The following is a 27002-nucleotide window of genomic DNA, read 5'->3' as shown; positions in this document are numbered from 1 at the left end:
TCTCAAAAACTCCAAATCAGTTTTACTGATGTACCTGAAAGTTGCAGCCCATTTGGGCTGGAACAGTAACAGGATAGCATGTAGGTGGGAACTGAAAAAACTGTGAAAATTCAAGTAGCATAGGTTGTCTGATCCTTTTTGTTGAGTCTCTAGTGTCTTTGGCAACTCATGTCTTAGTGTGCTTGTTCTGGGAGCAAAAATTTGATAACAAGTCTGTGCTTATACCTGCATTCAGACCAGTACTTAAAGCTGGGCTGAAATCTATCTACTTTCATTTTTCCTGACTGAATCTTAATCTGGAAATTTATTTTAAATGTGCTTCACAGAAAAACTGAATTGACATATAAAATCTAAAATATGTGAACTAACCTGAGGAAATACTGTAATATGCTCCCTTATAGGAAGGGGATCCCACTTCATGGGCCATTTTTGTGTGTCTGTTTTTCTCTAGCTGAATTGACTTCAGTCTTTTTGTTCACACTTTCTTAAAGTGCAGCACTAAGGTGTTGTTTCTGTGCTTCAGCCATCTTGCAGTCCAGTCCTAGTGAGATACCTGGCTGTGCCATCCTGCTGACAAAATATGACCTGTGGATGGACTTTTGAGTCACCCTGCGCTCCTTGCTATCTGTGCTGCTCTGCAAGAAAAGTGAACTCTGCAAGTGCTTTTTCTGGTGCAGCTTAGTTTACTCTCCTGTTTTGAGAGAGGCAGGCTCTATATTTGGGAATAAGAAGTGTCAGAGTGTCTGCCAGAAAGAGCCTTATGCTATCCTGCCAGCACAAGGTTATTGCCAAGGTTATTGTTGCTTGTCCTATTTTAATTTATTTCACAAAGCTGAGGAGCTGCACAGGTCTACCAGGCACTTTTATTCTCCACCGAGGCCTTATTTGCCCACTGAGCAGTTTGCATGCGTTTCTAGTACAGCTAATGGGGAAGATAAGAGAAGCTAACACAGAGGGACTCATCAAAAACTTATAAAACTTCTTCAGCCACTGCCTAACTAGCTGACTTATGGCAGTCAGCTTTGGATGTTTGATTCCCATTGCCACCCTCTGTTTTTTTTTCCTTTTCAAATTGGATCCCTTGTGTTTCACAGATAAATGTGATTGTTGCTTGAATGCAAATAATCCTTACGCTATCATCAGTTGTTAACACTGATAATGTATTTTTTTTAATTATTTGTTCTCTTTCTCCCTGTCCAGGCTGAATCATGCACATGGATACCTTGTTCAAGGCAATGGCCTGACTCTGTTTTCATGACTCAAGTGTCAAACTTCTGGGTGATATTACACACTGACACTGTGTACAGACAATGACTGGGAGGAATTTGATGTGTTCTGTATGCTATTCAAGGTATGAAGGTTGAGGTTGGTTTTGTGTGTAGGGAATTAAGGATATAATTTAGGCTTCTTTCCAGTGAAGCCATGAAACTGATTTAGACTTGTAGTTCTTTCAAGGGACAAAAGGGGTTTTAATCAGGGCAGATATCAAATACTGGAGGTTCTCAGTCATCAGAAGCATGTGTTACTTTTTATCTGGAAATATGTAGAACTCACATATTTATGACCTCGTAAACTTTGATGCTTTGTATTCTGACATAGAGTAGTTCTTTCATTACTGGGGAACTAGGTCTGATATCACAAAATGTTTTTGCTTCATCAAGGTAATACATGGCAGGATAGCTGAATCCTTAAATGACAAAGGAATGTGACTAGTCACAGCACGGGGAGAAGCAAACCAAGTGACAGTTAAACAGAATTGTTTCTAATTAGCTAAATCCCACGCTTTTCAGGAGATTAAAGAGCAAAGTAATTGAAGATTCAGAGGGTTGGAGCACCTCTCCTCTGAAAACAGTCTGGAGAAAAGAAGGCTCTGGGGAGACCTTGTTGTGGTCTTCCATTACTTAAAGGGGGCTTATAAAAATGAAGGAGAACAACTTTTTACATGGGTAGATAGTGATAGGACAAGGGAAAATGGTTTTAAACTGAAAGAAGAAAGATTTAGATGAGATGTAAGGAGGAAATTTTTTACCCAAGGGGTAGTGAGGCACAGGAACAGGTTGCCCAGAGAAGTTGTGGATGCCCCATACCTGGAGGTGTTCAAGGCCAGGTTGGCTGGGGCCCTGAGCAACCTGGTTTAGTGGGTGCCATCCCTGCTCTTGGCAGGAGAATGGGAACTAGATAGTCTTTAAGGTCCCTTTCAACCCAAGCCTTTCTATGATTCTATGAATATCAAATACCCAAATAAACAAGCACTATGCTTGCCTGATGAACCATCAATACAGCATCAGCTAATTACCAAACTATGGTCTACTCACCACTCAGCCAGTGGGAGTATGTTATCATGATTTTAACTTCTTTTTGCATGGTGTCATCTGAAAATGTATGCATGTAGTAAATGTGTATCCAGGAAATTCGCAATAGTAGTGGTTGACAAAAATGTGCAATTACTATGCTCTTTGTCCCAGGATCATAACATTAGCAGTCAACACTAATTATCATGTACATGAAATAGTACTGTAATAGAATAAACTATGTATTATATATTTGCATTATTTATAACACCATCCAAGGAAGAGTGGAGTCTCCTAGCTGAGAGGTGTGTCTACTGTGCAGGGGTCAATTATGCCCTCTAATTGTGAGTGCATGCTGTGATATTTCTCAACAATGGGGAAGAGCATCCTGCCAGTGTGATGTCCAGCTACGATCTGATGAGAAACTACTTTGGCAGTCACAATGGTGAGAATAATGGGAATATCTGCTTACACTTGTATTCTCAAAGAGGTGAGAAAAGGTCAGATTTAATCTGCTCTGCTTATATTAGAAAATAAGTGCTCATTATCTTACATATGTGTAGTTGTACTGTCAAGAAATTATACCAGTGTAGTTGGCAATGGCAATACCTGCCGATTGTTATATGCCAGTGTAAATCAGCTGGAATGGGGAGCTTCTGGATCGCTGCACATGCAACATCAGAAACTGCTCCACTTCTTTGCAGCTGCTCTCTCCCCATGCCACGAGGCATCTATCTATGTTTTTCTCAGATCCTGATGGGTTTTCTGCTTCTACATTGCCCCTTCAAATTCTTGCTTTTTCATGCAGCTGTTTTGCACCAAACTAAGCTACAGCATTGGGCAGGTCCCAAGGCAGGGAAGCTTGGATGTTGCCAGTGCAGCATGAGCAGCGCACCTGCACTTGTTATTTGCAGGGGTGTTGGCAGAAGGGAAAGGAAATGAAAAGTAGATGCTATCAGTTTTACAAAGGTGTTTTGTTTTGTTTTGTGACTGTTGGTCACTGCCTAAGCTGATCTTCAAAAAAACTTAATAATATGCATTGCTATGTTAAGTCCTGCTAACTCCTCCTCAAAATGTCCTTCTGTCCAAACCAATAAGGACAGCCAGATCTTTCACTTATTTCTAGTGGCTTCCTGACAGTATTAGTTAGTAAATGAAGTGCTATGTTTTATTCTCATTATAGATTCCATTCTGCCAGCTCTTTTTTTTATTTTTTAGAAGTCATTCTTTTACTGTTTCATTCACTGACTAATATCTAATATCTCTGGTAGCTGTCGATTTTTTTCATAAACACCTATGAGAGAGTAAGGCCAAGCTTACATGGGGGTTGGACCTTTTTGTGAGGCCATTATTAGTGCAGTAGAATGGCCTTGAGGGGACATGGGCTACAACCTGGAGGTGATCTATACACATCCTTTTTTTCCTGTTACGCTTTTTGTAATTGATTTTAAATATTTATAAGATAATTAAAAGGAAATGCATTCTCTCTGACTGGTTCCTCATCACTCATAGCACTAGGTCACAGAACGTTTCCCTACCCCCATTATTTGCCATAGAAAATGATTGTTTTATTTTTAATGACTAAGAGTGGGGCAAAGGGTAAAACTCTCACAGTCATTAGCCAGTTTGCATAAAGGAAAACCAAATATAGCTTGTAGCATAAAACACTCATTTCCTCTTCAGCCACACTTGTTTTTTACATTTGGTCTTCCCAAACTTACATCACTGTGTAGTGTTTAAGTTACTGAAGCTTATATTTCCTCTCTCTTAAAATTGTTAATCTCATAAAATGTAATAGCTTGTTTAATTGTGAGGCCTAAAACCCTGAATCCTGTATAGTCCCATTCTGTGCAGAGGCAAACATAGAAATGTGCTCCTTCCTAAGGGATGCATGGTCTAAATGTGTGACAAGGCAAAAACTGAATATGGGAAGCAGATGGTCATGTACATGTGAAAGAAGCAATCAGCAGAGAAACTATATTTGATTCAGTAATTGTGTTAGGCTAAGCCCAAGCGGGGATCTGTGTTTGGCAGCACAGCTCAAAATAGTTATAGCCAATTTTTATGTTAACAGAGGGACTGTACCTGAATTTATCTCTCTTGAGAGGTTAAAGTGTCTCTTTGTAATCTTGTGCAACTTTGCACTTCAGAGGAAGAATTCTTGGGTTCCAGCCCTTGCTCGGAAAAACCTTGGTTGTATCCAATGCCTTTTTAAAACATTTAACATAGAAACAAATCTAGAATCAGGGCCTAGAATAATGCTGCCATGGGTCTACAATTCACAAGGTTCCTTTGCTTACAATTTGCCTGGAGCAGCTCCTTTCCCAGTGGCAGGCTTCAGCAGCCTGTTTCAGAGCATGCCATCAAGGATGTGACTTTGATAGCTGTGAGGTGTGGCTTTGAGACTGGGGTCGAACTGAACTGGGGATCCTCCTAATGAGGGAATTCTCTAACTCTTCAAATACTGTGTAAAATAATCACTGCCTTCTCGATGGTTTTGGCTTGGAGTTGATGTGGTTGCTGTGTTTTAGGATGAACATTGTTCTCTTTGTCTCTGCAAGATGAGGTCTTGATGCATCTGCCAGTCTTTGAAGTCTTAGCAACACCCTGTGGATTCAGGCCACAGGAAATCTGTATAGTCACACCTTAGGGCAAGGGGTTCAGAATCGCTCAGCAGACTTCCAGCTGAAGTGCCTTGTCCCTCCTGGCACAGGTACATATGGATATTTGATTATAAATTCTTGCTCTTAACTTGGACTCCCTGTTCTATCATGTCTTTCATGTATGTCATATATATGATGCAGTGAATCTTTCCAGGAGAAAAACTTGACTCATTTGCCCCATTTGTCAGTCTTGAAGGGATTCAGCAGAGGAAGTGGTTTGTCATTTTTATACCATAATCTTTCTGATAAACAAATAACATGTCAAGTTAGGTTGTAAAGCTGCATTTCTATATAAATATACCTCTTCTTAAGTGTCATACACGGATATGCAAAGATAAATAAAAAGAGTCTCAAACAGGGAATAGGTGTATGGCAGTATGTGAAAGTCCAAGCAGTTTTCTCTTCCTTTTGGTAATAATGTCTCCTTATTTGCTCCTCAGTTTTTAAAACGCAGCTACTGATGTCTTGGTTATAGATTTCAAAGGGTCATTGCTCTTATGGCTTCCTAAGAGAATAGTAGGAAGATGTCATACAGAGAGATTGTTTGACTTGATTGCATGAGGCTGCTGAAAGAGAAGTGCACGGCAAGTGATGTATGCCATAGCTGTTCAAGTTAAATTTTTTAGGTTTATTTTAAAATATGAAGTACCTTATAAAGATGTTGCAGCAAAAATAAAAGCTATAATTTGGAAATTCTCTTCCATGTTCACATTATGGTAGTATAGCTGTTGAAAGCTATTATTTGCTCCTAATTATTTCTGAAGTATTTGAATACTTCATAATACTCTTCTATTTCCTGTCTTCTCATATGGTTCCTATTCTGTAAATATGCAAGAGGCTGCTTCCTAGCTCTTGCTAGAAATATCTGTACTTTGAGGTGTTACTCAATGTCCGTCCGAGGTATTTTCCCTTGACATATTAGCTGGAGGATCAGACCTAAGTTTGAACTGTTCTACCCTGCTTCTGTGATATTCTGTAATTTCAGCCCTGTTCAGTGGCCTGGTCTGAGCATGCTGAAGACCACAAGCTTTTTACACTGAGTCCATCCATATTCTGTGTGTCTACTTGAGAAACAATCATACACTGAAATCCTGGAGATGTTTTGGGTTACTTAAAATATAATCTTGATGAGTCTCTCCCCTGACTAATTTCTGCCTAGTTGTCTACTTCATGGGAAACACTGAGGTTTTTATATGCATGTCATTTTCTTTATACTTTCTTTTTTTCCTTTTGGCTGAAATATTTCTCCTGGCATAAAAAAATACATACAATTCCAAATCTGGTGATTGTTTTTTTTGTTTGTTTTGTTTCCCTCAGTAGGTCTGTCAGACCTATCTTTAAATTATAAAGCAAAGGAGAAAAACTAAAGGTCTTATGATAACTTTCTTACAGTTGCTTCTAGTTCTGTCTACAAAGATAGCTGAAGAAGTGAAATTTCAACTTTTGGATGAAAGATGAGATACAAAGAAGGACCTAACTTTACAGGGCTCAAAAAATTTAGAATGCCAGAGTAGAGAGAGAGAGAGAGAGGACAAAAACACGATGCTTAATCCATAGATATATTAAAGTCTGGTAAATTTTGAGGACTGCATAAATCCAACAGTTGCTGAGAGGTCAAAGACATCTGTTAAATATAACAATATTTAAAGATGTTGCTGTCCCTGGTGAAAGATCAGATTGAAATTTTAGCTGAATTTGAGGAAGGGCAAATGCTGAGGTCAGGAAGGTACATTTGAAGAAAGCATCAATATGTCAGGGCCTGCAGTTGCATTCAGTCCTTGACACATTTGCTTTTGGCTATGTCCCGTTTTGGCTGTGTGTGAGATTCTGCTGAGCAAACTGATGAACTGGAGTGCCTGATGAGGCACAGCTTGGGGATCTCAATACCTGTCTGTGACTTAAACATGAACTAACACTAAACTCAGGCACTGAGCTGAAAACTGGGATATTGCTGGTCACTCAGGTCACTGATTTGAACTGGTATCATGGTCCCTAAGATCCTGTAGCAATGCAGGATCTACATGACAATGTGAATACAAAACAAATTCTCTCCTGGCCATGATGTGGCCTTAGTTTCCTGCACCCTCACCAGAGGGGACTGGGAGAATGTAAATAAGGACAGAATCTGCCTTTCGGAATATTTATTACTCTGGGGCTGAATGAGCCAGAAACTGCAGTTTGATTTTCTTTGCAGTACTGACAGGAAAGCAAACAAGTCTTTTTACTTGAATTTTTATGTCAGCATAACTGGCTGTGGAGCTAGCTGCTTGTTTCCTGTCTCTTGGCCCAGAAGTCACTTTTCCTTAACCTTCATTTGCAGAATCAGCTGAAGAGTATAAGCCTGCTTAAATATAGAAATATGTTCTAGATGTGGATTGTTTCTCAACTTAATGTATATATATAAATATATATATATATATATATATATATAAATCTTCATTCGCGAAGCCTAGCCATGATGATATATAAAAGGGCTATCTTTTGTTGCCTACTGAAAAAATGTTATTGTATTAGTTTTATGGATGGTGGTATCAATGAGAAATTCTACTTGGGACATTAGGAAAATGGAAAATGTCAGACAGTGAGCATGAAGGCTACAGCATACTGTCATAGGACAGGTTTTTTTTTTGTTTTGATTTGGGTCTTTTGTTTGTTTGGTTTGGTTTTTGTGTTTTTTTTTTTTGTTTGGGTTTTTTTTTACCCTGTTGAGTCTTCGGAAGTGGCCATGAAGAGACATTGCTGGAGTTTAGCAGGCCTTTATCCTTTAAGTATGCCATACACTTTTACTTAAGGGAGCAATATTCTGTAAGTAAACTTGGATGTCTATGGAGATTGCCTCAAATATAGGTATTGGAGTTTTTTGTGTATAGGCCTTTAGGCAGGATGTAGGCCAGACAGGATACGTGATCTCAGTTCTGGTATTCAATTGTAGCTTAGTGTCCCCAAAAATCATTTTGCCCTGAATATTTCAAATGCTTCTGGTTTGTTTATATCATCTGAAATATTGCTAGTGGCAGATATTGTGGTGTTGTTGTACTGCTCAGAACATCAGCCTCTCTTAATACAAAGAAAATTGGATAAAGCCATAAGCAATTTATATGAGTCAATGATTCTCTTCTGAAAAAAAAGTTAAAAAAACCCAAGCAAATGCTTCCCCCCCAAAACAAAACAAAACAAAACAACCCCCCAAAAAAAAACAACAAATGCATTAAGGAGATTTTTTAAAATTGTCAGGATATTGCGCTTTTGTGTTGACCATTTAATGGAATAACATGCAGCTTTTTGTAAGGAAACTGTCAGAAGTCATGGTGCTCTCCCTCTCCAACCAAATTAATCCTTACGTTTTTGTTTTCCAATTAGTTCTTTTCCCAAATCCCCCTCTTTCTTTTCCCCACTTGACTTAGCTTGTTCTTCCCATACCATTTGCCTGCATTTCCACATTTTCTCTTGCCGTTTTTCACCTCTGTTAACTGATTTAGATCAATTCAACTTATTCCTGTATTTCTTCTGTACAGTGTCTTTTTCTAAACTTCAGAGTGGAAACTGGCAAATTTGCTGCATCAGGAAGCTTAGGGTTTGGAAAGAAACATAGTTCAGAACCTGTTTTCTCACCAGTGCTTGCAGCAGCAGAGCATTGTCATTAGAAGCTATTGTGGAGTACTGCAGAGAGAAAAATAACCCAGAGGTGTTTTGTGTTGTGGAATGCTGAAGTTAAAATAGTGAATGGCCAGTAAGTTTTAAACCTACACAAGGAGAATAAAAAAAAAATAAGCCTACCTTTCAGATTGTACTCCATCGACTGCTTGAAAGATTTGTTTTAAATGTCTTGATCCTGCAATAGTAAAACACTTTGCAAATGGTTTCTTCATATGCACGCACAAGTAATAGGGGTACTCTGACATGTAGACTGTCTACTGCAAACAGTGTGGAAATATAACAACCTCCTCTTGGTACCATTGTGAATTCTAAATTTTAGACAGTGATCAAACAAATCACTTGAGTAGTGTGCTCATCCCCTTGAGCTGAATTGGAATGCTAACCTGCTTAAAGTGAGCATGAGCTTTGCTACAGTGGATTAGGACTCATATGAAGTGTTTAAACAACAACAGTAAAAGTAGAAAACTTTCAAAAATGCAGTATTATGGGATTTTTGGTTTTCTGGGAGTCAGGATATTTATAGTGTCAATTAAAACTTCACTGTGTGCTTGTCAGAACTTCACCCTTCAGATTTTCACAAATTTTGAAACTTAAGAAATGCCTTTGGCATTGCAGTAATATTCTGGGTATTGGTAAAGTTGTTGTTCTTTCAGATATGTGCTCCAGACTAAATGAAAAATTCAGCAAAATGTTTTCTATTAAGAATTTATAAAAATACAAATAAATTAATGAGATAATTGTAGCATTAGAGTGTAACAATACAGATGCTTTTTCTCCTTTAAAAATGTAAATATTTTCTTTATTTCTTGTAGTGAGTGGGATACACCCAAGTGGATCTGTGTGTGCATGCAAATCTATAATGACTATTAATCACCAAGTCAAGCTCATTTCTGTGTAACGGGCAATGTATTTTTCTGTGGATTTTAGAATTTGGGACATGTTCTTTCTTTTCGGCATCTTTCTGCTTTAGTGGTAACTTGAAAAATCTCAGTGCAACTTACATTACAAACCAGAAATCCAGGGAGAGTTGTACTTGCACCATTTGTGAAATCTGCAAGTCTTTTCTTGTAAGAGAGGGAGGTTCTTACAAGCTTTGAGATCCCTTTCAGAGAATACTCCTCCTAGGATCTAAGCCAAGGTAGTTCACTCCTGAATGGGGCTGGGGAGGGATAGTACAAGCAACATAGCCATTGCTTCTGCTGCTCTTTTTGCATACATATTCTGTGCAGTTATACTTCTCAGAATGTATAGGTAAATTGAAAAGTTCTTATAAAATTTCAGTAGCTAGCATCCAGGTTTGAAAGTAGCTCTGGCCGTATAGTTTCATGGTTTCTGTTTGCCTACAAATTCAAGAAGGCAACACTGCATAGTGTCTGATCCGTAGGTGATATTTGGAAGGTTTTCTGTTAATAGCCGGAAAGACTGAAAACTAAATGCAAATATAAGCAGCCCAGATATCTGATGTGACTCATTGCTAAGAAGAACCTGGGATTCACTCAACCTTAATTCACTGCATTGCTCTGTTGCCCTACAAGAAGGTCACTTTACTTGCCTTGTATGTCACCATTTTGTATTCTTCTCTATGTTTGTGCTGCACTTTGGAGATTTATAGCCCTATTCAATCTTACCGTACTGTTGCAAAGTGCTGAGAATATTTCTGTGCATCTGTTAAAGGTGACATCAGTACTGTAGGTGGAGTAAATAATAAAGCTTATGAAGAATGAGTCATGGTGTGTTCCTGTTTTTATGCAACCTTTTACCGAGGGCATTTTAAATCTTTTTTTTTGCATTAATTCTGTTTTTTTAAATGTAGTTGTCATTATTATTACCAAGTAGATTCCTCCTTTTAATTTTTGTTTTGATCTCTAATTAATCTTACTTGCAGTGTAATTCTGTCTCAATGCCCTTACTTGTTTTGTGTAAGCTGTGGTCTGAAAATTTATACATACAATAAAAGGAAAATAAAAATGAAAGGAAATGGCCCAATGTTGAAAGGATGCAGACTTTATTTAACAAATTCAAAAGATGTAACCTGTTTAACTAAACTTTAAAATGCATTCTTAACTGCTGTGAATTCCTTTTGTCTGTTTAACAAATTTTGAAGCTGTAGGTTAGCTATAGGGTTTTCCATTAATTTATAATTGGGGTTTGTTTATTTTCAATCTTCTATGAAATTCCTATAATTCCCTGGAAATTTAAAATGGAAATGCCAAAAAGGAGAGCTGATGGAAATCACAGCTGTTGGTAAGTTGTCAGCATATCCATTATATCATGTCAAATGATAACTGGTTTCACTGTCAATTTCTGATGCGTGTAATTGGATTTTGACCCAAAATTAGAGTGTGCAGGTTTTTTTCTTTAAGGAAAAGGGGAGCCAATCAATTAGCAAACCTGTTTGCTTATAATGTTAAAATGAGTGCTGAAAACTCAGTCTCAAGAGCAGTATATTTAACAGAAGAATAAGTGTAGAAGCTTCAATTAAACCAATAGTTAATTTTCTCAGTGTCAAATACGATTAGGCATAGAGCATTCTATATTTGTACTTAAACTTGAATTAAAAATATCCTTTTTTTTTATTGTATTTGGAGCTTTTTCCTCTTCTGCTTGGTGATAGTTTGGAAAATGCTTGTTTATCCTGCAAATTACATTCAGATATCTTAATGAAATACTCTCTTTACCATCATCTTTGCTTAGCAATGTCCCTTTTGAGATATTCTGAGAAACCTAATACTTGTCTGGTGTGTAAAACAGTGTTTGTAAATCAAGGTGTGTTGCCATATCCTGCTCACTTTTGTTGTTTAATACTTTTTATGTTGCTGTGTTTGAGACAGAAACATGAAGCCTTATACCCAGCCACTCCAACTTATTGTACAACACAACTACCAGTGACCTGAGACCCAGTCTTTGGAATATGGCTTACCATGGTGATGTAGATTGTTAAAGCAAGTGACTAGTATCTACATGGTTGTCATGGATCCAAACAGCAAGTAGTTTTTCCATTCCAAAATAACCTGGAATTTAAACAAAATCATAAGGCTCTCAGAAGTTCATATTTACATTTTCTATTTAATTTAGTTGCTGAAAAACACGCTATCTCGAAGTCATACAGTCAAAATTGAAATACCTTAAACCCGCTTTGGCATAGACCATAGGTACACTTCAGACCCTGGGTGTGTTTTGTGCTGGACAAAATCAACCTTTTTGGCACCGAGCAAATATTTCCCTATGTAACTTCTCGTGCTGCTGTTGAATGTCTTTCTAGGTTTTTGGTTTTAAAGGTTGTGTCCTCCAGTGTAAGTGTGCATGGGGTGTTGCATTTTCTGACAGGCTGGAGAGTTGCCACTGATCCATCCACTAATGCCACTGATCCATTAGGAGCTCCCACCCTGCAACTTTCAAGCACCACACACAGCCCCTCTTTATATAATGTGTGAAGTTGACCAGCACTTTTCATAAGAAAAGTCTCCTTCCCCCTAACAATCAAAGAGAACTAACATATTTTACTCAAACAATACGGAGTTTAACTCTTCCTTTCCAGAAATCATAACTTGGACTTCAAAGCTGAGCTGAAGATCAGTTGATTGTAGACACTACTTGTTTTCCTTCGTTGATAAAAAATGTTAGAATTCTATGGTAACCCTAGGAGTTTGAGAAAGTTCTTAGCTATCAAGAGTGCCTTCAATTTATGCTCTGAAGTTTGCATTCCCCTCACAGTTTCCTCCCCTTCTCTAATAGCCTTGGCCCTTGTGCTTTTGTGGTACTGCCCAAATATTTTCTCTACTGCAAACTGTCGTCCAATAGCTTTTTCTTTTGGGTCTTTAGGATCAGTTCAACTCTTCATTACAGTCTTTCAGTGGAACAAACCTCTGATTTCCATGCATTCTTTGCAATTCTGCCCATGTGTTTCTCTGTAATTGTTTACAGATGGTTGTATTAATGTGCTCTCAATGCACTTTGATGGTAAAACTGTGACTGACCTTGCTAGGAGTGGATTCAGTGTCTTTAAGATTCTGTTGTAAGTTCAAGAAATGGAGCAGTTTTGTGAAATCAAAGCTAAATTTGAAAATGCTAAATTGTTTGTATGAATGCTTGGAGTGAAGAAATAATCTTTCCACTGTAAAACTGCACACTTCTCTCCTGGACTCTATAGGGATGAGGAAAAGTAAACATGTGGGTAATGACAGTTGTCTTGGTTCACTGAGGTAATTGAGGGGGAAGAGAAACAAATAGTCAATTTTCTTTACAAAACGTACCTAGGAAATATAATCATGTTGAGGTGAGTAATTCTGTCAATCTTTCATGAATTTAAAAAGTTTTTATATATCAGAATGATAGCTCTTGAATTCTGAAATCTGTAACTGAAAAGGTACAGGTTGTTTTTTTGAGTGGTAAAAACAAGCTGACAAAAGGAGAGGTCTTGATCCACAGCTGAAAATAGGCTGTTTGGAAGAGCTGTGTGGTCTTGCCAGTTGTACAAGAGATTTCTGGAGAATTACCCTCTTTCCATTAGCTGAGGCACCTTAGGATGGTGTTGTCTGTTTAGTTGATCCTGCAGTCCATTATCATGTGTCATTCATGTCTAGATAGAGGTTCTTAGTTATAGTCATGTCTTAGTGAGGCCCCTTTGGGTCACTGGCAGCAAGAGATAATTTTATGTTCTGTTTGTTCCACCACTCTTGTAGACCATGCTGGCTACTTTCTATTTCTTCCTGGCAACTAGTGATAATGAGCTGTTTTAGATGGTATATCCTTGTTCATAGCAGGCTTTCTGGTGCCTGGACTATGAATCACAACAAAATAAATTTGCCTTATGTTTTACAAGGTGTAGTACAGAATCATAAAATAATTGATTGAAAGGCAGTTCCAGAGTTCATCTGTCCCAGCCTTCCACTCTGTCAATATAGAGTCTATAAGCGTGGCATGAAACACAGAACACCCAGGTTTAGCTCTGAGAAGCTTTGATCTTTGTTGGCAGTGTCAGCAGCAGCATGTGGCTCTGCTGGGCAGGTGATGCAGTGTCAATATAATCTGTCTATGTTTATATAGTTCTTTACTAGTAAAAATCTCCCAAAAGCCGAGGGTGAAAGTTCAGTATCCAAAATTTTCCACTTCTGTCACAGTTTCCTGTGCCTAGTTTGGATGTTAAATGTCTTCTGGTTGCTTACCTCCAGATTTCAGCCCCAAATGTTAGCAATCTGTCTCCTGTTTAAAGAACCTAGGAGAAATAAAAACCACACTAGTGTATTGCTGATATTTTGCATGTATTTGCTGTGGCAATAGAGGCATTGATATGCCCTCTAGCTGAAGGTATTTGTGGCAATTTCCCTGAAACTCTTGTTAAAAAGATATTTTTTTGTTGTTGTTGCAGCATATAACACTGTTCTGCAGGCAGCTTTCCCTCATTTTAGAATTTTTGTTGTTGGGACACGCAAAATAATTATGAGATAAGAAATCTCTTATAATCGGGACCTTTTGCAGCTTCATCCCTTGCTTGGGCACAGGGATAATCCGGTACACAATTCCTGTAGACACTATTCAGCCAGCATTGAGAAACCCTGACAGACAGTCAGCTGCATGGAGCAGCTCTTTTTCTTTGTAGAAATTTTGGATGTGCAGCCTTTTGTATGATCAGAATCTGAGAAATCAACCTATCCAGATGCTTAAAAATGAATTAAGGAGAGAGAGTGAGCAAAACCAGCTCCTAGTTCCTGCAGCAGTCAGTGCCCATAAATCAGCTCCATTTTTCCTTTTGAAGCAGGACAAGAGCATGAATTTAATTAATGGGTTTTACTTGCACTGGAAACACACGGTAGAGAAATCACCATACCCACACCTTTGACAGATGCTGTAAACATACAAATGTTATTGTGTATTTACTCATGAATTGTTTCCAGCATCACTGTGCTAGATAGAGTTGAATGCCTCGGGCAGGTGGCAAGCCAATGACTGCAACAAATCCTTGTTCTTTGAACACCCAGATCAGAAACTCAAAGGAGCAGCAGGTTAGTTCCTGTTTTCTTGGTTCCACCCGAGTTTTGCTTAACAAAGGCATTAATAATGACTGCTGTAGAAAACTCTAGGTGAAAACAAAAAAGTGGGTTTGTCTGTTTTCCATGATTGGGAATTTAATTATAACATGAAAAAGAAAATCAAATAGGTTTATTCTGCCACTCTGGTTAAAAAAAGGGGGGGGGGAATTATTCTTTTCATAACTGTCTCTGCAATGGATCACCAAGAATGTCTCTGTATTGTTTGATTTTTATTGTATTTTTAGTTCTACCCTGTTAAGTAGAGGGGTTAAGAGACACAGATCAGGCTGGATCAGATCCCAGTTCAGTGCTGTAGTCATCATCAGATACCTCAGAAAAAGCTATGCGAACAGCCCTGATATTATGGGGAGCTAGTATTACATAACTTTTACATCACATCATGGCTTTAAATCTCTTGTGTCTGAAGACTTACATTCTCCTAAAACTGTTAACTTTTTAAAACTGAAATTTGATTTTGTCACATTCACTATTGTGATGCTGTATAGTGTTTGGGTTGTTTCAATAGAAACTCATTACACTCTTTCCCTTGGTAACAAATTTATAGGTGGCAATTGCACAGACTTGTTATGTTGGAGGAAGAATTTTGTTTGCTCCATTCTGAGCTAGTCCCTTTTTTGAGCTGATTGCATGTTCCCCCATATTTATGTTGTTATATAACAAGATGGCTACACTTTCCCTTTAGTCTACAGTGCAGTGTAGGATTTCACTGTCTAGACAGCTAGAGGACTTAAAAAATGTGTACTGAGAAATGTGTCTTTATTTTTGTTGTTGTTGTTGTTTGTTTGTTTGTTTGTTTGTTTTTTAATAAGAAAGACTGGGAGCATTATTTGAGCTCTTCTATATGGATGGGACTTTTTGGTTAGTGTGGATGTCTGAGATGTGAAGTTAATTTCTAAGAAAGTTGGAAAATAGTGGTGCTTTATTGAAATACTGACAAAATGGTTTAATGTTGCTTTATATGCCCTGTGTTGCCTACCGGTGTGAGAGCATTCTGAAAACTTTAGATGCAGAATGACATCCATGCTCCTATGATTACTTGAACCATGTGATATTGTACTAGCAGTATGAGTTCTACCTATTTTGTTGGTTTTGTTGCTGCTTAGAGTTTAAGGACAGGACCTATCTGGGGATTCAAGGAGAATCGAGCCTCTAAATTTCAGAACAACATTACCAGACTGGTGGTGAATGCAGTTATGAATATTTATCTGGAACTTAAGATTCAGAATGAGTATTGAAATGTGCAAGCCACTGCACATTTTAATCAGGCAAAATTCTCAGACTTCTCTTCCTTTCCCTATGATGCTCATACCCTGACAAGATCCATGATCCTCTCAGTGTTTTAAAAAGTCATGCCAAAACAAAAATATCCATAATAAATTTAAGTCAGAAAATGCTCTTTTCTATGTTTTAATGTTTAACACACTCATACCTGCATTAGCCAGTTGCTGACACTGGTAATTCTGGGAAATATTCACAGAGAATGCCAGACACCAGGCAACTCATCTTTGTGTTTGTTATAAAAGAACATTTTTTCATTGAACTGTAGAATAAATATTTTACCTTTCTCATCTATGTATAACATCTTTAATCAAAGACTTAGATAATTTCTTAAATTATTATTAAAGCTATACCTGACAGTATTTTATTATGTAAAAAAAGTCATCAATCTGATTTCATCAGCACAACTTTGTGTAAAGGCCATTTTGCACACTCTGGGGTCTTATGTAGGGATGGTTGAAGAAGTAAATCATCATCCCATCCCCAGCTGTTGGCCTCATTACTGGGTAAGGCCATTTTCAGTGTAAGGAATATAGAAGATGCTGCATTTTCTTTACTCCTTTTTACTAGGATTTGCAGCACATATTAGTGTGAACTGAAATTTATTGCTCTTTAGCCTTCATTGCTGCATGTTCTACCATGTCTTCTCCATGGCAGTGGGCCTTCCTCCAAGGGGAAGAAACTTGCATGATCCTTAAGCTTGGTATAAGTTGGACTGTGAATCACTTGTACTTCAATGTTAAACTTGGCTCTGTGTTGTTTTATTACTTGATTGCTGAAGCATCTGACAAATTAAGGGCAAGGCCTTGTCTGCAAGTCATACCCTGACTTTAGCTGTTTGACCTGTCTCTGCATTGTGTCAGGAGCTTCATGGGGGTGCACTGGGGCAAAGGCTTGTTTTCAGCTTTTGTGCTTAGTGGGAAACACTGAGGCTCAGTGCATGAACCATGTGATGCTGTGGTGTCACTGAGCAGTAAGAGGTGACTTAGAGCTGGGCGGAGCCAAGGATGTGCTGTAAAGCCTGACCTCATGCTGTTTCTCTGATGCTCAGGCTCAGGGGAGACCTCATCACTCTCTACAACTACCTGAAGGGAGGTTGTAGCCAGGTTGGGGTTGATCTCTTCTCCCAGGCAACCAGCAGTAGGACAAGAGGGCATGGTCTTAAGCTCTGCCAGGGGAGGTTTAGATTGGATATTAGGAAGAAATTCTTTCCAGAGAGGGTAATCAGGCATTGGAATGGGCTGCCCAGGGAAGTGGTGGATTCTCCATCCCTAGAGGTTTTTAAGATGAGACTGGATGTGGCACTTAGTGCCATGGTCTAGTAACCACAGCGGTGTTGGATCAAGGGTTGGACTTGATGATCTCAGACATTCCTTCCAACCTGGCTGATTCTATGATTCTATGATTCTGCTCCCTGCAGGCCCTCTCTGCAGACCTGCTGTAGATCTTTTCCTTGCTTACCCTTACTGGGGAGCTTGTGTTTCTATGTTCATACAACATCTATTTATTGGGGAAGGGGAAGGGGAGATGTGTGTGCTGCAGGTGTTTGTCTGCTCTTTCCACTATGTTTTTCATTAAAACTGTCTGCTGTGGCGTGCACTACCTGATGCAAATACATCCATGTGATTAGCTAGTCTTGCCAGCTTTTATCTGGGTTGCAGCTATCTTACTTAGGGCCTGTCTCTGTAAGTGGTATTCTGAGGCACCCAGGCATCTCCCAGTCTCTGACTATTTTCAGGCAGTGGTGACAAAGCAACATCAAATTTAGCTACAAAAATTAGGATGGTTTCTGAAGTGTAATTCACTGTCATAAGCTCCTAAGCTTTTGTTGGCAAAGGGCCATGGGGAACCACCTGTAGAAATACAATCTCCCTCTATTCATGTTTTTGAGGATGTGTAAATGGATGACATTAAATCAAGGGTTATAATTTAGACAGTGAGAAATTTGCAGACTGATTCTGTAAGTTGAAAAATCCCTTGAGGAAACACATTATGTCTATAATCCTGTCAGTCAGAAGATTAGAGAGTCAGTCAAAAACTAACTTAGGTAAATGGCTTAATAGTAAAGATTGTGCTAATAAAGGTAAGAAATGTATTTTGCTGAAGGCTACAACAATTGTGGAACTTTGAAGAATGGTATTTCTTTTCCAGAAGACGTAGTAGAAAAATGTTCTGAGCTATAATGAGTTAAACATGATGCTTCTATTGCAACATTAGAAATAATTGAAATTACATAAATTTGTGGTTGAAAGAATCCCAATGTTCTTAGCTCTAGGTTATATATTTGGATAACATATGCAGCCTTTAGGGCTCAAGTTTCAGAGTGGGACTTGTTCATCATAGTTTGTAATTGTGTGAATATTACATTGACACAAATGAATGAACCAATGAGGAACAGAAGTGAAGTGCTTTGGATGTCATTTTGAATACTCAATGCTAGCAAACACAGACTTGGGAGCAGGTTTTCCTCATCACTTTTGTTATATGCATATATAGATGTATATATTCCTACTAGCTGTGTTTAGAGTGTGGAAAGTCCTGCACTATCAAATTTAGTTTTTAATAGTGTACATTCCTCCAGAAACGTAAGTGAATCACAGTGGCTGCTGCTTCTTTCTCCCGCTTTTGGTAAGGTACATCCTACTTTTGCGAATGAGTTTCTGTTGAGAGACTGGAGCCAAGTTTTCTCTTGCTTCAGAAGTACGATACTGAGTGGAACAAATGGATAACCCTTATTCTATAGCTGACATACGTTTAGGTAGCTCATCTTACATCAGAAATCAGTGTAATCAACCTTTGCTAAAAATTACACATATATTTGATTTACAATTTGTTATGAAATACTTGCACCCACAGTGTGAATACCCCTGTCACATCTAATAATGGCCAGTCTTCGCGAACGAAGATTTTGGGAAAGGTCTTTTACCTTTCCAGCCTGTGCAATGGATTTTTTAGGTGAGACACAGCCTGCGCTGAACTGAGCCCACCCTTTAATCCTAAGGTTCATCTGCCGGGGCCAAGCAAGCTTGGACAATGGAAGTGAGGTCCTCAGGACGTAGGTTTGTTTAGAGTGACCTTCTCATAGATGGATGGCCTCACAGGGCTAACGGGCTCCATCTGCCCGGGGGACTGGGATTCGAACCTGGGTCGCAGAGGTGAGAGTCCTGCATGCTAACCACTAGGCCACCAGGGGTCACATCTAGGGGATGAGGATTGCAATCTAGGGGAGTTTGGCTTCCTAGTGTCTGCACTGGGGCAGCAAGAGCATCTCATCCTGGAGAGCCAAGGCTGGAGCTGCTGTCAGTGAAGTGAAGTGTTAGTATGAGTCTTACTCAAGGCTTACTGCTTTTCCTGAAGTTCCTCAACTTGTTTGTGGGAGGTGTAAAGCTGTACCCAAAGGCCAGTAAACCGCATTGCTGAAATAGTTAATAGCTCTACGCTTTTCTCCTTCTGCTTTCTGTGCAGGTAGCATGCTGCACAAAACAGACCAAGACCAGACTGCAGTGGGGGAGCTCCTCTGGGTAAGAAACACAGGCATATTTGTTAGAATTTAATGTGCACATAAGGGCCGAAAAGGCACATAAAATCCTGCTGAAGCCAGCTTCTCCTTGTCCACTTGAAAGCTCTAGCTGTAACATTGGCAGTATTTTTATCCTCCAGACAAATAAAAGCTCAGGAGGAGGTATCAGCAGTGAGTCCTCTAAGCAGAGCAAAGATGAAGATTTTGAAAGTCGTTTCAGTAAAGCAGGCAGTAATGAAGAAGATTTTCAAAATGAAAAGAATTCCCTAATGTTGCCTCTAATGCCCTTTCAAAGTGGGTAGCAAAGGCGTTTTTCAGACAAGCTACTGCAATTCAATTAGACTGACCTAATTTTTATTTCTTTCTGCTACAGATTTCCACACTGATACAATTTAGCTTTCTTAATATCCTGTTATGGCTTGGATGGGACTTGGGTTACAGCACTGTTAATTGAGAGAGTTTAAATACAGGAAATGTTCCCTGAATGCTTGCCTTGTCTGTATGCTCATTTGAGCTAAGAAAACTGAAAAAGGACTTTTTGAATTTAGGCAGATGAAACATTTTAGAAGGAAAGCAAATGCTGTTGCAGCCCAGAGCAAATGCTACTGAGTATGACTTATGCAATATATGTACTTTTTCAATGAGAAGGAGTAGAGGTTATAGGCCCACTCTTTTATATTTATATCATTATCTTTGTGCTGACTGTTCACAGTAACATACTAAGTGGCACAAAACTCTCACTAAACACCTATAAACTCAGTCATGTGCATCACATCCCACAGTTAGCAGAATTGATTATGCATTTAAAGCAGCTTTATCTAGAAATACAAGTTCTTACTGGGTTTTCTTCATCAGCTTCTGTTTTCTTTATTTAACCTAATTGAAAGCTGCTTTAAAATGCATTGATGACATCAACATTTGGATAAGATTCTGAACTGATGGTTCTAGATTCCAAGCCTTTGAAATAAATGAAAGTTCTTTTTGAAGCATGAAATTACTTTTTCTTGCAACTTCTTCCTTAATTTAAAATTGCTAATCCTATGAGACTCATAGTCCAAGCATCTGCTTAAGACTGAAGCCTACTTTGCCCATAGATGTGGCACTGTTGTGAAGCAAGAATAAACTAATAAACCAATTTTAAATCAGTGCATCATTCTTACGTACAAAATTGCTTCAGTTTAACTATGCCAGTGCAACATCACTCTTTTTTTAGAGCTGTGTATAGTACACATTGGTCTTTCTATGAGCTGCTCTAGGCAATGGTTTTGCAGCTGAAGCAATGCTACTGTGGCATTTAATACAGCTTGGATTGTCACATTTCCAGTGCCAAGAGACCCCTGCAGTGCTCTAACATGAGACTGCCTTCTTTGCCAGGTGTTAGTATTTATTTGCAATCTGCATATGCAGGATTGAAAACAAAGGCATGGTTTTAAATGGTGAGAGAGATTCTCACTGTTTGCAGTCTTTGATCACTTCATCTGTAAAGAAGGTATTTATTTCTCTGTTACAGTTTTAACTTACTAGCTGGTATGATTTGTTTGCATTCCAGGGATTTTAAGCAGAGAATGCTCAGTATTCCTTTTGATTTTACACTCACAAATGCTATGTATCAAATCTTGAATGAGATTTATTGAAATTTTGGAGTTGCTGAGGGTGGGTAAGTCTGTAGAAAAGACTTCCTTTTTCTGCAGTGTAATCAGATATGACTTTTATCAGTTCTTCAGTCATGTGGTTTCATTCTTTCAATGGATGGTTCCTCAGCTTTGACAAAACCTATTTTTTTATTGTTAAAATCAGTTAAAGTCCTGGAGCTCTATTATGCATCCCAAAGCAAATATTGATACATTGCTTTTCTTTTACAAATCACACTTAACTGAGGGCCTAAGTTAAATGGAACTTAGTTATAGGAACTAAGGCTAAATATTATCTTCAGTAATAAGGACCTTTTTTCTCTTAGCTCTTTAAGCTTTTTCTCAGGTTCTAGTGGCAGGGATGCTTGTATGGACTGGGGACACCGGAGCCTGTAAGGGTCTGTGCTGTCCCTTGCACTGCAGTGTTCTAGGTCTTTTGGTGTGGTGATTCACTATATACACTTCCCAGATTTTGACATCTAGAGACATTCTTATTTGTTGTATATATTTTTCAAATGACATGTGTTAATAAGGATGAGTAGGGAAAGGTAAGTCTGGTTTACAGAAGCCACAAAAAAATGTAGCTTTGTTCTGATTGAGAAAACATAGCTTTCTTGTGGTTTCTTTTTAAAATTCTTTGTGAAAAGACCATTTCCCCTTTAACTTCATAGCATGATCTTTGTGGTGATCTTTAGCTATTTGAGAGAGCTTTGAAGTTCTTGGACCCCTGGAAGAAATATTAGGGTTTAGTTTTTGTGCTCCTTGTCAGTCTGCTAGTTTGATATCAAAGAACCGAGCTGCTGTCCCAGTGTGGATCACAGTGCTGGTAAGATTAGATAGTGAAATGATAGGAAAGAGAGTTACTTACTGAGACCCAGATAGCTGCTAGATTCTATCAAATCCTACCTTGTTCATGTCAAAAAGACATCAGAATTCATTTCAGCTAGGATGGACAGGCAAATCTGCATAAATATGTAATCAGTGCTCTCCTAACCCTTCTTCTGTCTGATCAAGTTTCAGTCTACACATCTCATTGTGATTAGGTGAGAAAGGGGTCTGAAGGAATAAGATATTTTTGTCCTTTACAGGAAAGAAGGCTTTTTCACATTGTGCTATCTGGCATATTACTTCCTGAAATCCTTTAAATGCTTATGTTTTTATTTTCTCTGTAGCAAAACTTTCTTGCAAAAGTGACATATGAGTGACTTGCTGTGTAGTTTTCTGTCACAATTAAATTTCTGTGATACTGAACTACTGCCAAGAGCTGTCCCTTTTCTCACCTATTCCTTGTCCTATGCTGTATATATTCAAAAGGAAAGTGACCTCGAAAATTCATAATGAACAAAAGTGCTGGAAAAAACACCAGTCTGCTGTGGCTAGAGCTTAATCTGAGCCCATAAGGTGAGAGCTGGTGAACCAGAGGCCTTGACATCCGCAGAAACTTGGCTAGTTCAAGCTGTATTGGAAGATCCCTTTTTCTTTCTTTTTTTTTTTTTCATTTATTACTTTTTCAGCTAGTAGAAAGTTTTTCAAACATGAAAGAATTGTGGAAACTTGGGAAATCAGTCTTGGGAAAAGGATGTCTCCACAGGCAAAGCCTAAGAAGAAGGAAACAGGTGGCAAAGATTAACATGAGGGCAATTAGCTGTGTGGTTTGGGTGGAGCAATGACTGGGGAGGACAGCTTTGTGAATAACAGGCCTGACTAACTCCCAACAGTCTGTTTGTGGCTTTTCTGCTGGCACTGCCTGCCTGTGCTCTCTGTTGCTCCAGCAAGAGCGGTCGTGGGACATAGCTCCAGTCCAGCTTCAGCAGCAGTCAAGTGCCACAGCATGGCAGAACAATTCATAAAAACCTTACCTATCTCTGTGGGATATTGGTGTTTGTTATGCATAAGACTTTGCCCAGAAAAATCTGTTTAGCTGTCTTAAGTCCCATTACTGGACTTGACAGCAGGATGCTCATGGCAGGTCCCTTCTCTTTGAGGAAGGTGGCTTGACAGCCACATTGTCCAAAGCAGTTTAAGGTTTTCAAACCTGGTGTTTCCTTTGTCTTGAAGAGTCCCTGCTGCTCTGGGTGGGCTCTGAGCCCCCCTTAAGCACAGTATAGACACTGGAACCCACTGCTGTCAAAGCCACATGAGGCAGTGGTCACCACAGGCTGTGTAATAACCTCCTGATGTCACCCATTACTTGGGATTTCAGGTACCTGCAACTATGCACCTTCTAAATCCAAAGGGATTAAAACTTGAACATTTATTTCTCAGGGATAATGTATTCTCTACTAATAAGCAAGGTGGAATTGGGTTGTGCCTCCTTATTCTCCCAAAAGTAAGGAGGTGCCAGAAGTCTAGATCCAGTCTGGATCTGTCTAGGTAATCTATAAATATTTAAATATAATATGTGTTATTAGATGTCTCTGGGACAGACGGATCAATGAGACCTTTATCACTTACAGTGCCAGTAGATGCTGCTGTAACACAAACAAGAAAATGCTGCAAAAACCTGATAGTAGCTCAGAGACAAGGCACCTGTAGGTCTCTTTATATAGAGAAATCCTACAGGAAGGGAGGGGGCAAAAGACCTGAAGTATAATGGGAGCTGGGTAATTGTATACTGTGAGTAACAAACACCTTGGAATCTTCCAAACATCTCACCTGGATGCTTCAAAAAGGCCATTCATGGAAAGCTTTGTGGTAATCAATTGCAATCTTTCTTCCATAAAGAGATCTTCAGGCCTCCTGGAAAGCAAAAGAAGTGCCTGGAGAAAGTAGGAGGGTAAAGCTCAGGCTCTGGTACAGGCTCAGCTTTGTTAACAGGCCTTTCAAAAGGGCTCATTGACATGAGTGCTAAATCATGTTTGTGTTGCATTTTGCTGGACTAGAATTACAGTGTTTCTCACTGGAAGAAAAGAGTAATGCCTCAGTAAGGAGAAGATTTTCTGCATTCAGGCTTTTCTAGCCTTTATGATGGATGCTCTAGCCTTTGTTTTCCACATAGGTGTGTTATTTTTCTCATGGGAGGGAAAGTAGCAAAAGATCTCTCTGTGTGGGAAGGAGGGTGAAGCTAGTTCTGCAAACATGCTTATTTCAAATACCACCCTAGAGAGAGTCTGCAGATTTTTGTAGACTGAGTTCCATGTGGTAGGTGGGAGGGGGTTTCTGTGCTATTGATTAATTTCAAATTGTGTGGGATTTTCCTGGCATAAATGCATGGGGTCTTTGCCAATTTAAGCTTAATTTTCCTTCTGTCAAATGAGGTGCAAAAGCTGTGTGATGAGGAAGTTTTGAGGATGAAGGACTCCAAAATCTGCAAGGCTTGATGCAGCTAACTTTTCCATTTTGTCTGGCAGAAGGAGCATGATTTTTCCTGGAAAGTAGTATATTTACTCACATAGTTTCTTTTGCAAGAAACTTTCTTTTCCAGAGTCTTATTCAGGAAACCCTGTATATCTTCTGGAGTACAAAAGGCTTTTTTATATCTTTCGATAATATGCTCCTTACTGGGAATGCCATGGAGATGAGGAAAACCAAAACAACCTGAATAAAGTACAAATTCTGCAGAGCAATAATAGATTTGCACAGGTTGGGAAACAGGAGGCCAGAAGGCTCTTGATGGACTCAGTCCTTGGGTTAGAGAATTTGTGCCAGTATCTAGGTGAGTTGTTCAACTGTGTTAGCACTGCACTGCACAATGAGCTCTGTGGACAGAGCAATACTGCAGGCTGTAGGAAAGTGAAAGTAGAACTGAACAGGCCAGAAAAAAATGTGTTGTAATGAACAAAGAAATTTCAGTCTACAATTAAATTTATTTCATGTCAAGAGCAGAATACAAATCTAGGCTCTTTCTTGGCATGGTACTGAACAGTATAAACCCTGTAACACAGAGCATACCACTGCTGGATTTTTTGTCCTAAGTGTACTTTAGAGAAATTCAGTCAGGTTTACTTTATCCTGACAAATAGTCATTTAATGCAGCTGTTACAGCAGTGCAAACCACAAGTTTGCAATAAGTTCTTCTGGGGTTCATCTCAAAACACTGGTATTATGAAACAATTTTTTTTGCAGATTTGTCTTTTTTTTTGCATCAAGCTAGAATGACACAGAGAGTGGAAAACAATTTCGGAAGATTAGAAGAATCAGTGGTTTACGAACTTCAAAATTGTTTGACACAGGCAATTTTAACATGTGTCAGCTTAACAGGTTTAAGCAAACAGAACCCACAGGGAAAACAGTCAATGTTGATTTCACTATTTCAAAGGAAATTTAGGTAGATAGAGGAAAAAAAATCTATTTTGTGTGGCTGGAAGACTGAAAACTCTCTTGGGAAGATTTCAAGTTATAACTGAATCTTCAAATTGGAATGCATACAGAAAGAAAAGATACTGAAACCTGTTTATAAATAGCTCGAGTTTGCAAGAGTTACATCTTTGGTTTGTTACTGCTAGGCCAAAGTGAATCGTACACAGAGGAGTAGGTATGACCCACAAAGCACATGCTATAAATTCATTGTTCAGACAAAACATATATTTTTCTGGCAAGACTGAAACAGAGGATGATGAATGAACTACTTGGCCACCTGCCCAAATTCATAGCTCCTAGCAGGTCTGAGAATCAGACAGCTATGCATAGGGGGCACAGTGTTTGGGCTAAGGCATACACAGAAGAATGGGGTTGGAGAAGTAAAAGTAAAACTTGGAGAAAAATATACTTGGTGCAGATGAGTTGGGTTTGAAAGAAAAATTTGACTTGGCTCATCTTAAAAAACAAACCAACCTCACACAGTTGTCCTTCATGGAAACAGTGGTAAAAATAACTTTACCACTTTCATCATTATTCCTTATTTTTGCTGCTTTTTAATTGGATCACAACATGAAATCCAGACAAGTAATTTGGCTTGCGTTGGAACACCTGGAGAAGATCCTTTCCTCAGCAGAAGAATTTTACATGTTGTGGGAGCAAAATTAGTTTATTCTGTGAGCAAAATAGTAATACTGCTAGTTATGTCAAGTATTGGTGGTCCACAGTTCAGATGCCTAGCATGTAGGGGCACCAATCAGGTATTTTGGTGAATAGTTAGGCTAGGGTGTGCCTGGCTCAAGCAGTTATTTCTGAGATGATCTTGTAGTCTGTAATCTAGTACTGCTTAGACCTACTCAGCTATGGGAATGTTTGAGAAGGATCAACTATGTACACTAAAATTAGGAAACCTTCTAAAACAGCATAAGCCATATAAATCAGTTTATTTATCAGATTATATCTGTGTCTGCTCTCAGATCAGACATAGCCTGAAAGTTATTCATGTATGCATTTCTTTTTCCTTCATCCTTTTTTTTGGGGGTGGTGGAGTGCAGGGTGTCTTTTCCCCCAGTTTCATTGCTCAACATGCTTCCCCTACAAAATGCTCCTTCTGCCTAACAAGTACGGGAAACATACCGGGATGCATTTTTTAACCTCATTGTTCCTGAACATTTCACATAAAGAACGGTCAGCAGAGAGTAGAAAAGCATGGTTACAAAAGATTGTGAAAATGGATAACAAACCTTTTAAAACCAAAAAATATAGAAAACACTAGAAGTCATGCTCAAAAAATCTTCAAACAATGACTGATACAATACCTTAATAAAGACCCTTTTATATGATATGACTTTTTCTCTTACATGATTTCTTTTTTGTTCAAAGAGGTTTTATTTTCTTTTAAATATAGTGTTTAGATTAATGTGTAAAGCATAGAGATAATTTAATCTAGAGCTGTTTAGAGTGTGGGTGAACTTTTCTGTTTGGTTATTTTAAACCAATTTCCTTCACAGACATTGAGTGATGATGGGTGGCTAAGGGAATGATTAGGCACAACAATTTTGTGAACAAGAGCAAAGAGCTTTTACATTGTAATTACAATAATTATTTCTCAGAAC

General features: G+C 38.7%; 1 protein-coding gene across 4 annotated transcripts in view; it reads right to left on the bottom strand.

Annotated features, from left to right (window-relative positions):
- CUNH4orf19 (chromosome unknown C4orf19 homolog) overlaps positions 1-27002 on the bottom strand; it is a 43953-nt gene that overhangs the window by 10320 nt on the left and 6631 nt on the right. The window contains exons 2-4 of one of the 4 annotated variants that reach the window (XM_027686402.1): positions 13777-13826; positions 11532-11622; positions 8732-8786 (exon numbers count right to left, since the gene is read on the bottom strand). The gene's annotated coding sequence lies outside the window, so the exon portion shown is untranslated. Of the gene's footprint in view, positions 1-8731; positions 8787-9612; positions 9761-11531; positions 11623-13776; positions 13827-27002 lie in introns of those variants that run through there. The other 3 variants (XM_027686403.1, XM_027686404.1, XM_027686405.1) reach the window with 3 other exon arrangements.

This window comes from Neopelma chrysocephalum, unplaced genomic scaffold (assembly GCF_003984885.1).
Source record: "Neopelma chrysocephalum unplaced genomic scaffold, ASM398488v2 Primary Assembly neopelma1_71, whole genome shotgun sequence".
Lineage (NCBI taxonomy): Eukaryota > Metazoa > Chordata > Aves > Passeriformes > Pipridae > Neopelma > Neopelma chrysocephalum.
This window is presented reverse-complemented; position numbering and strand designations above follow the sequence as displayed.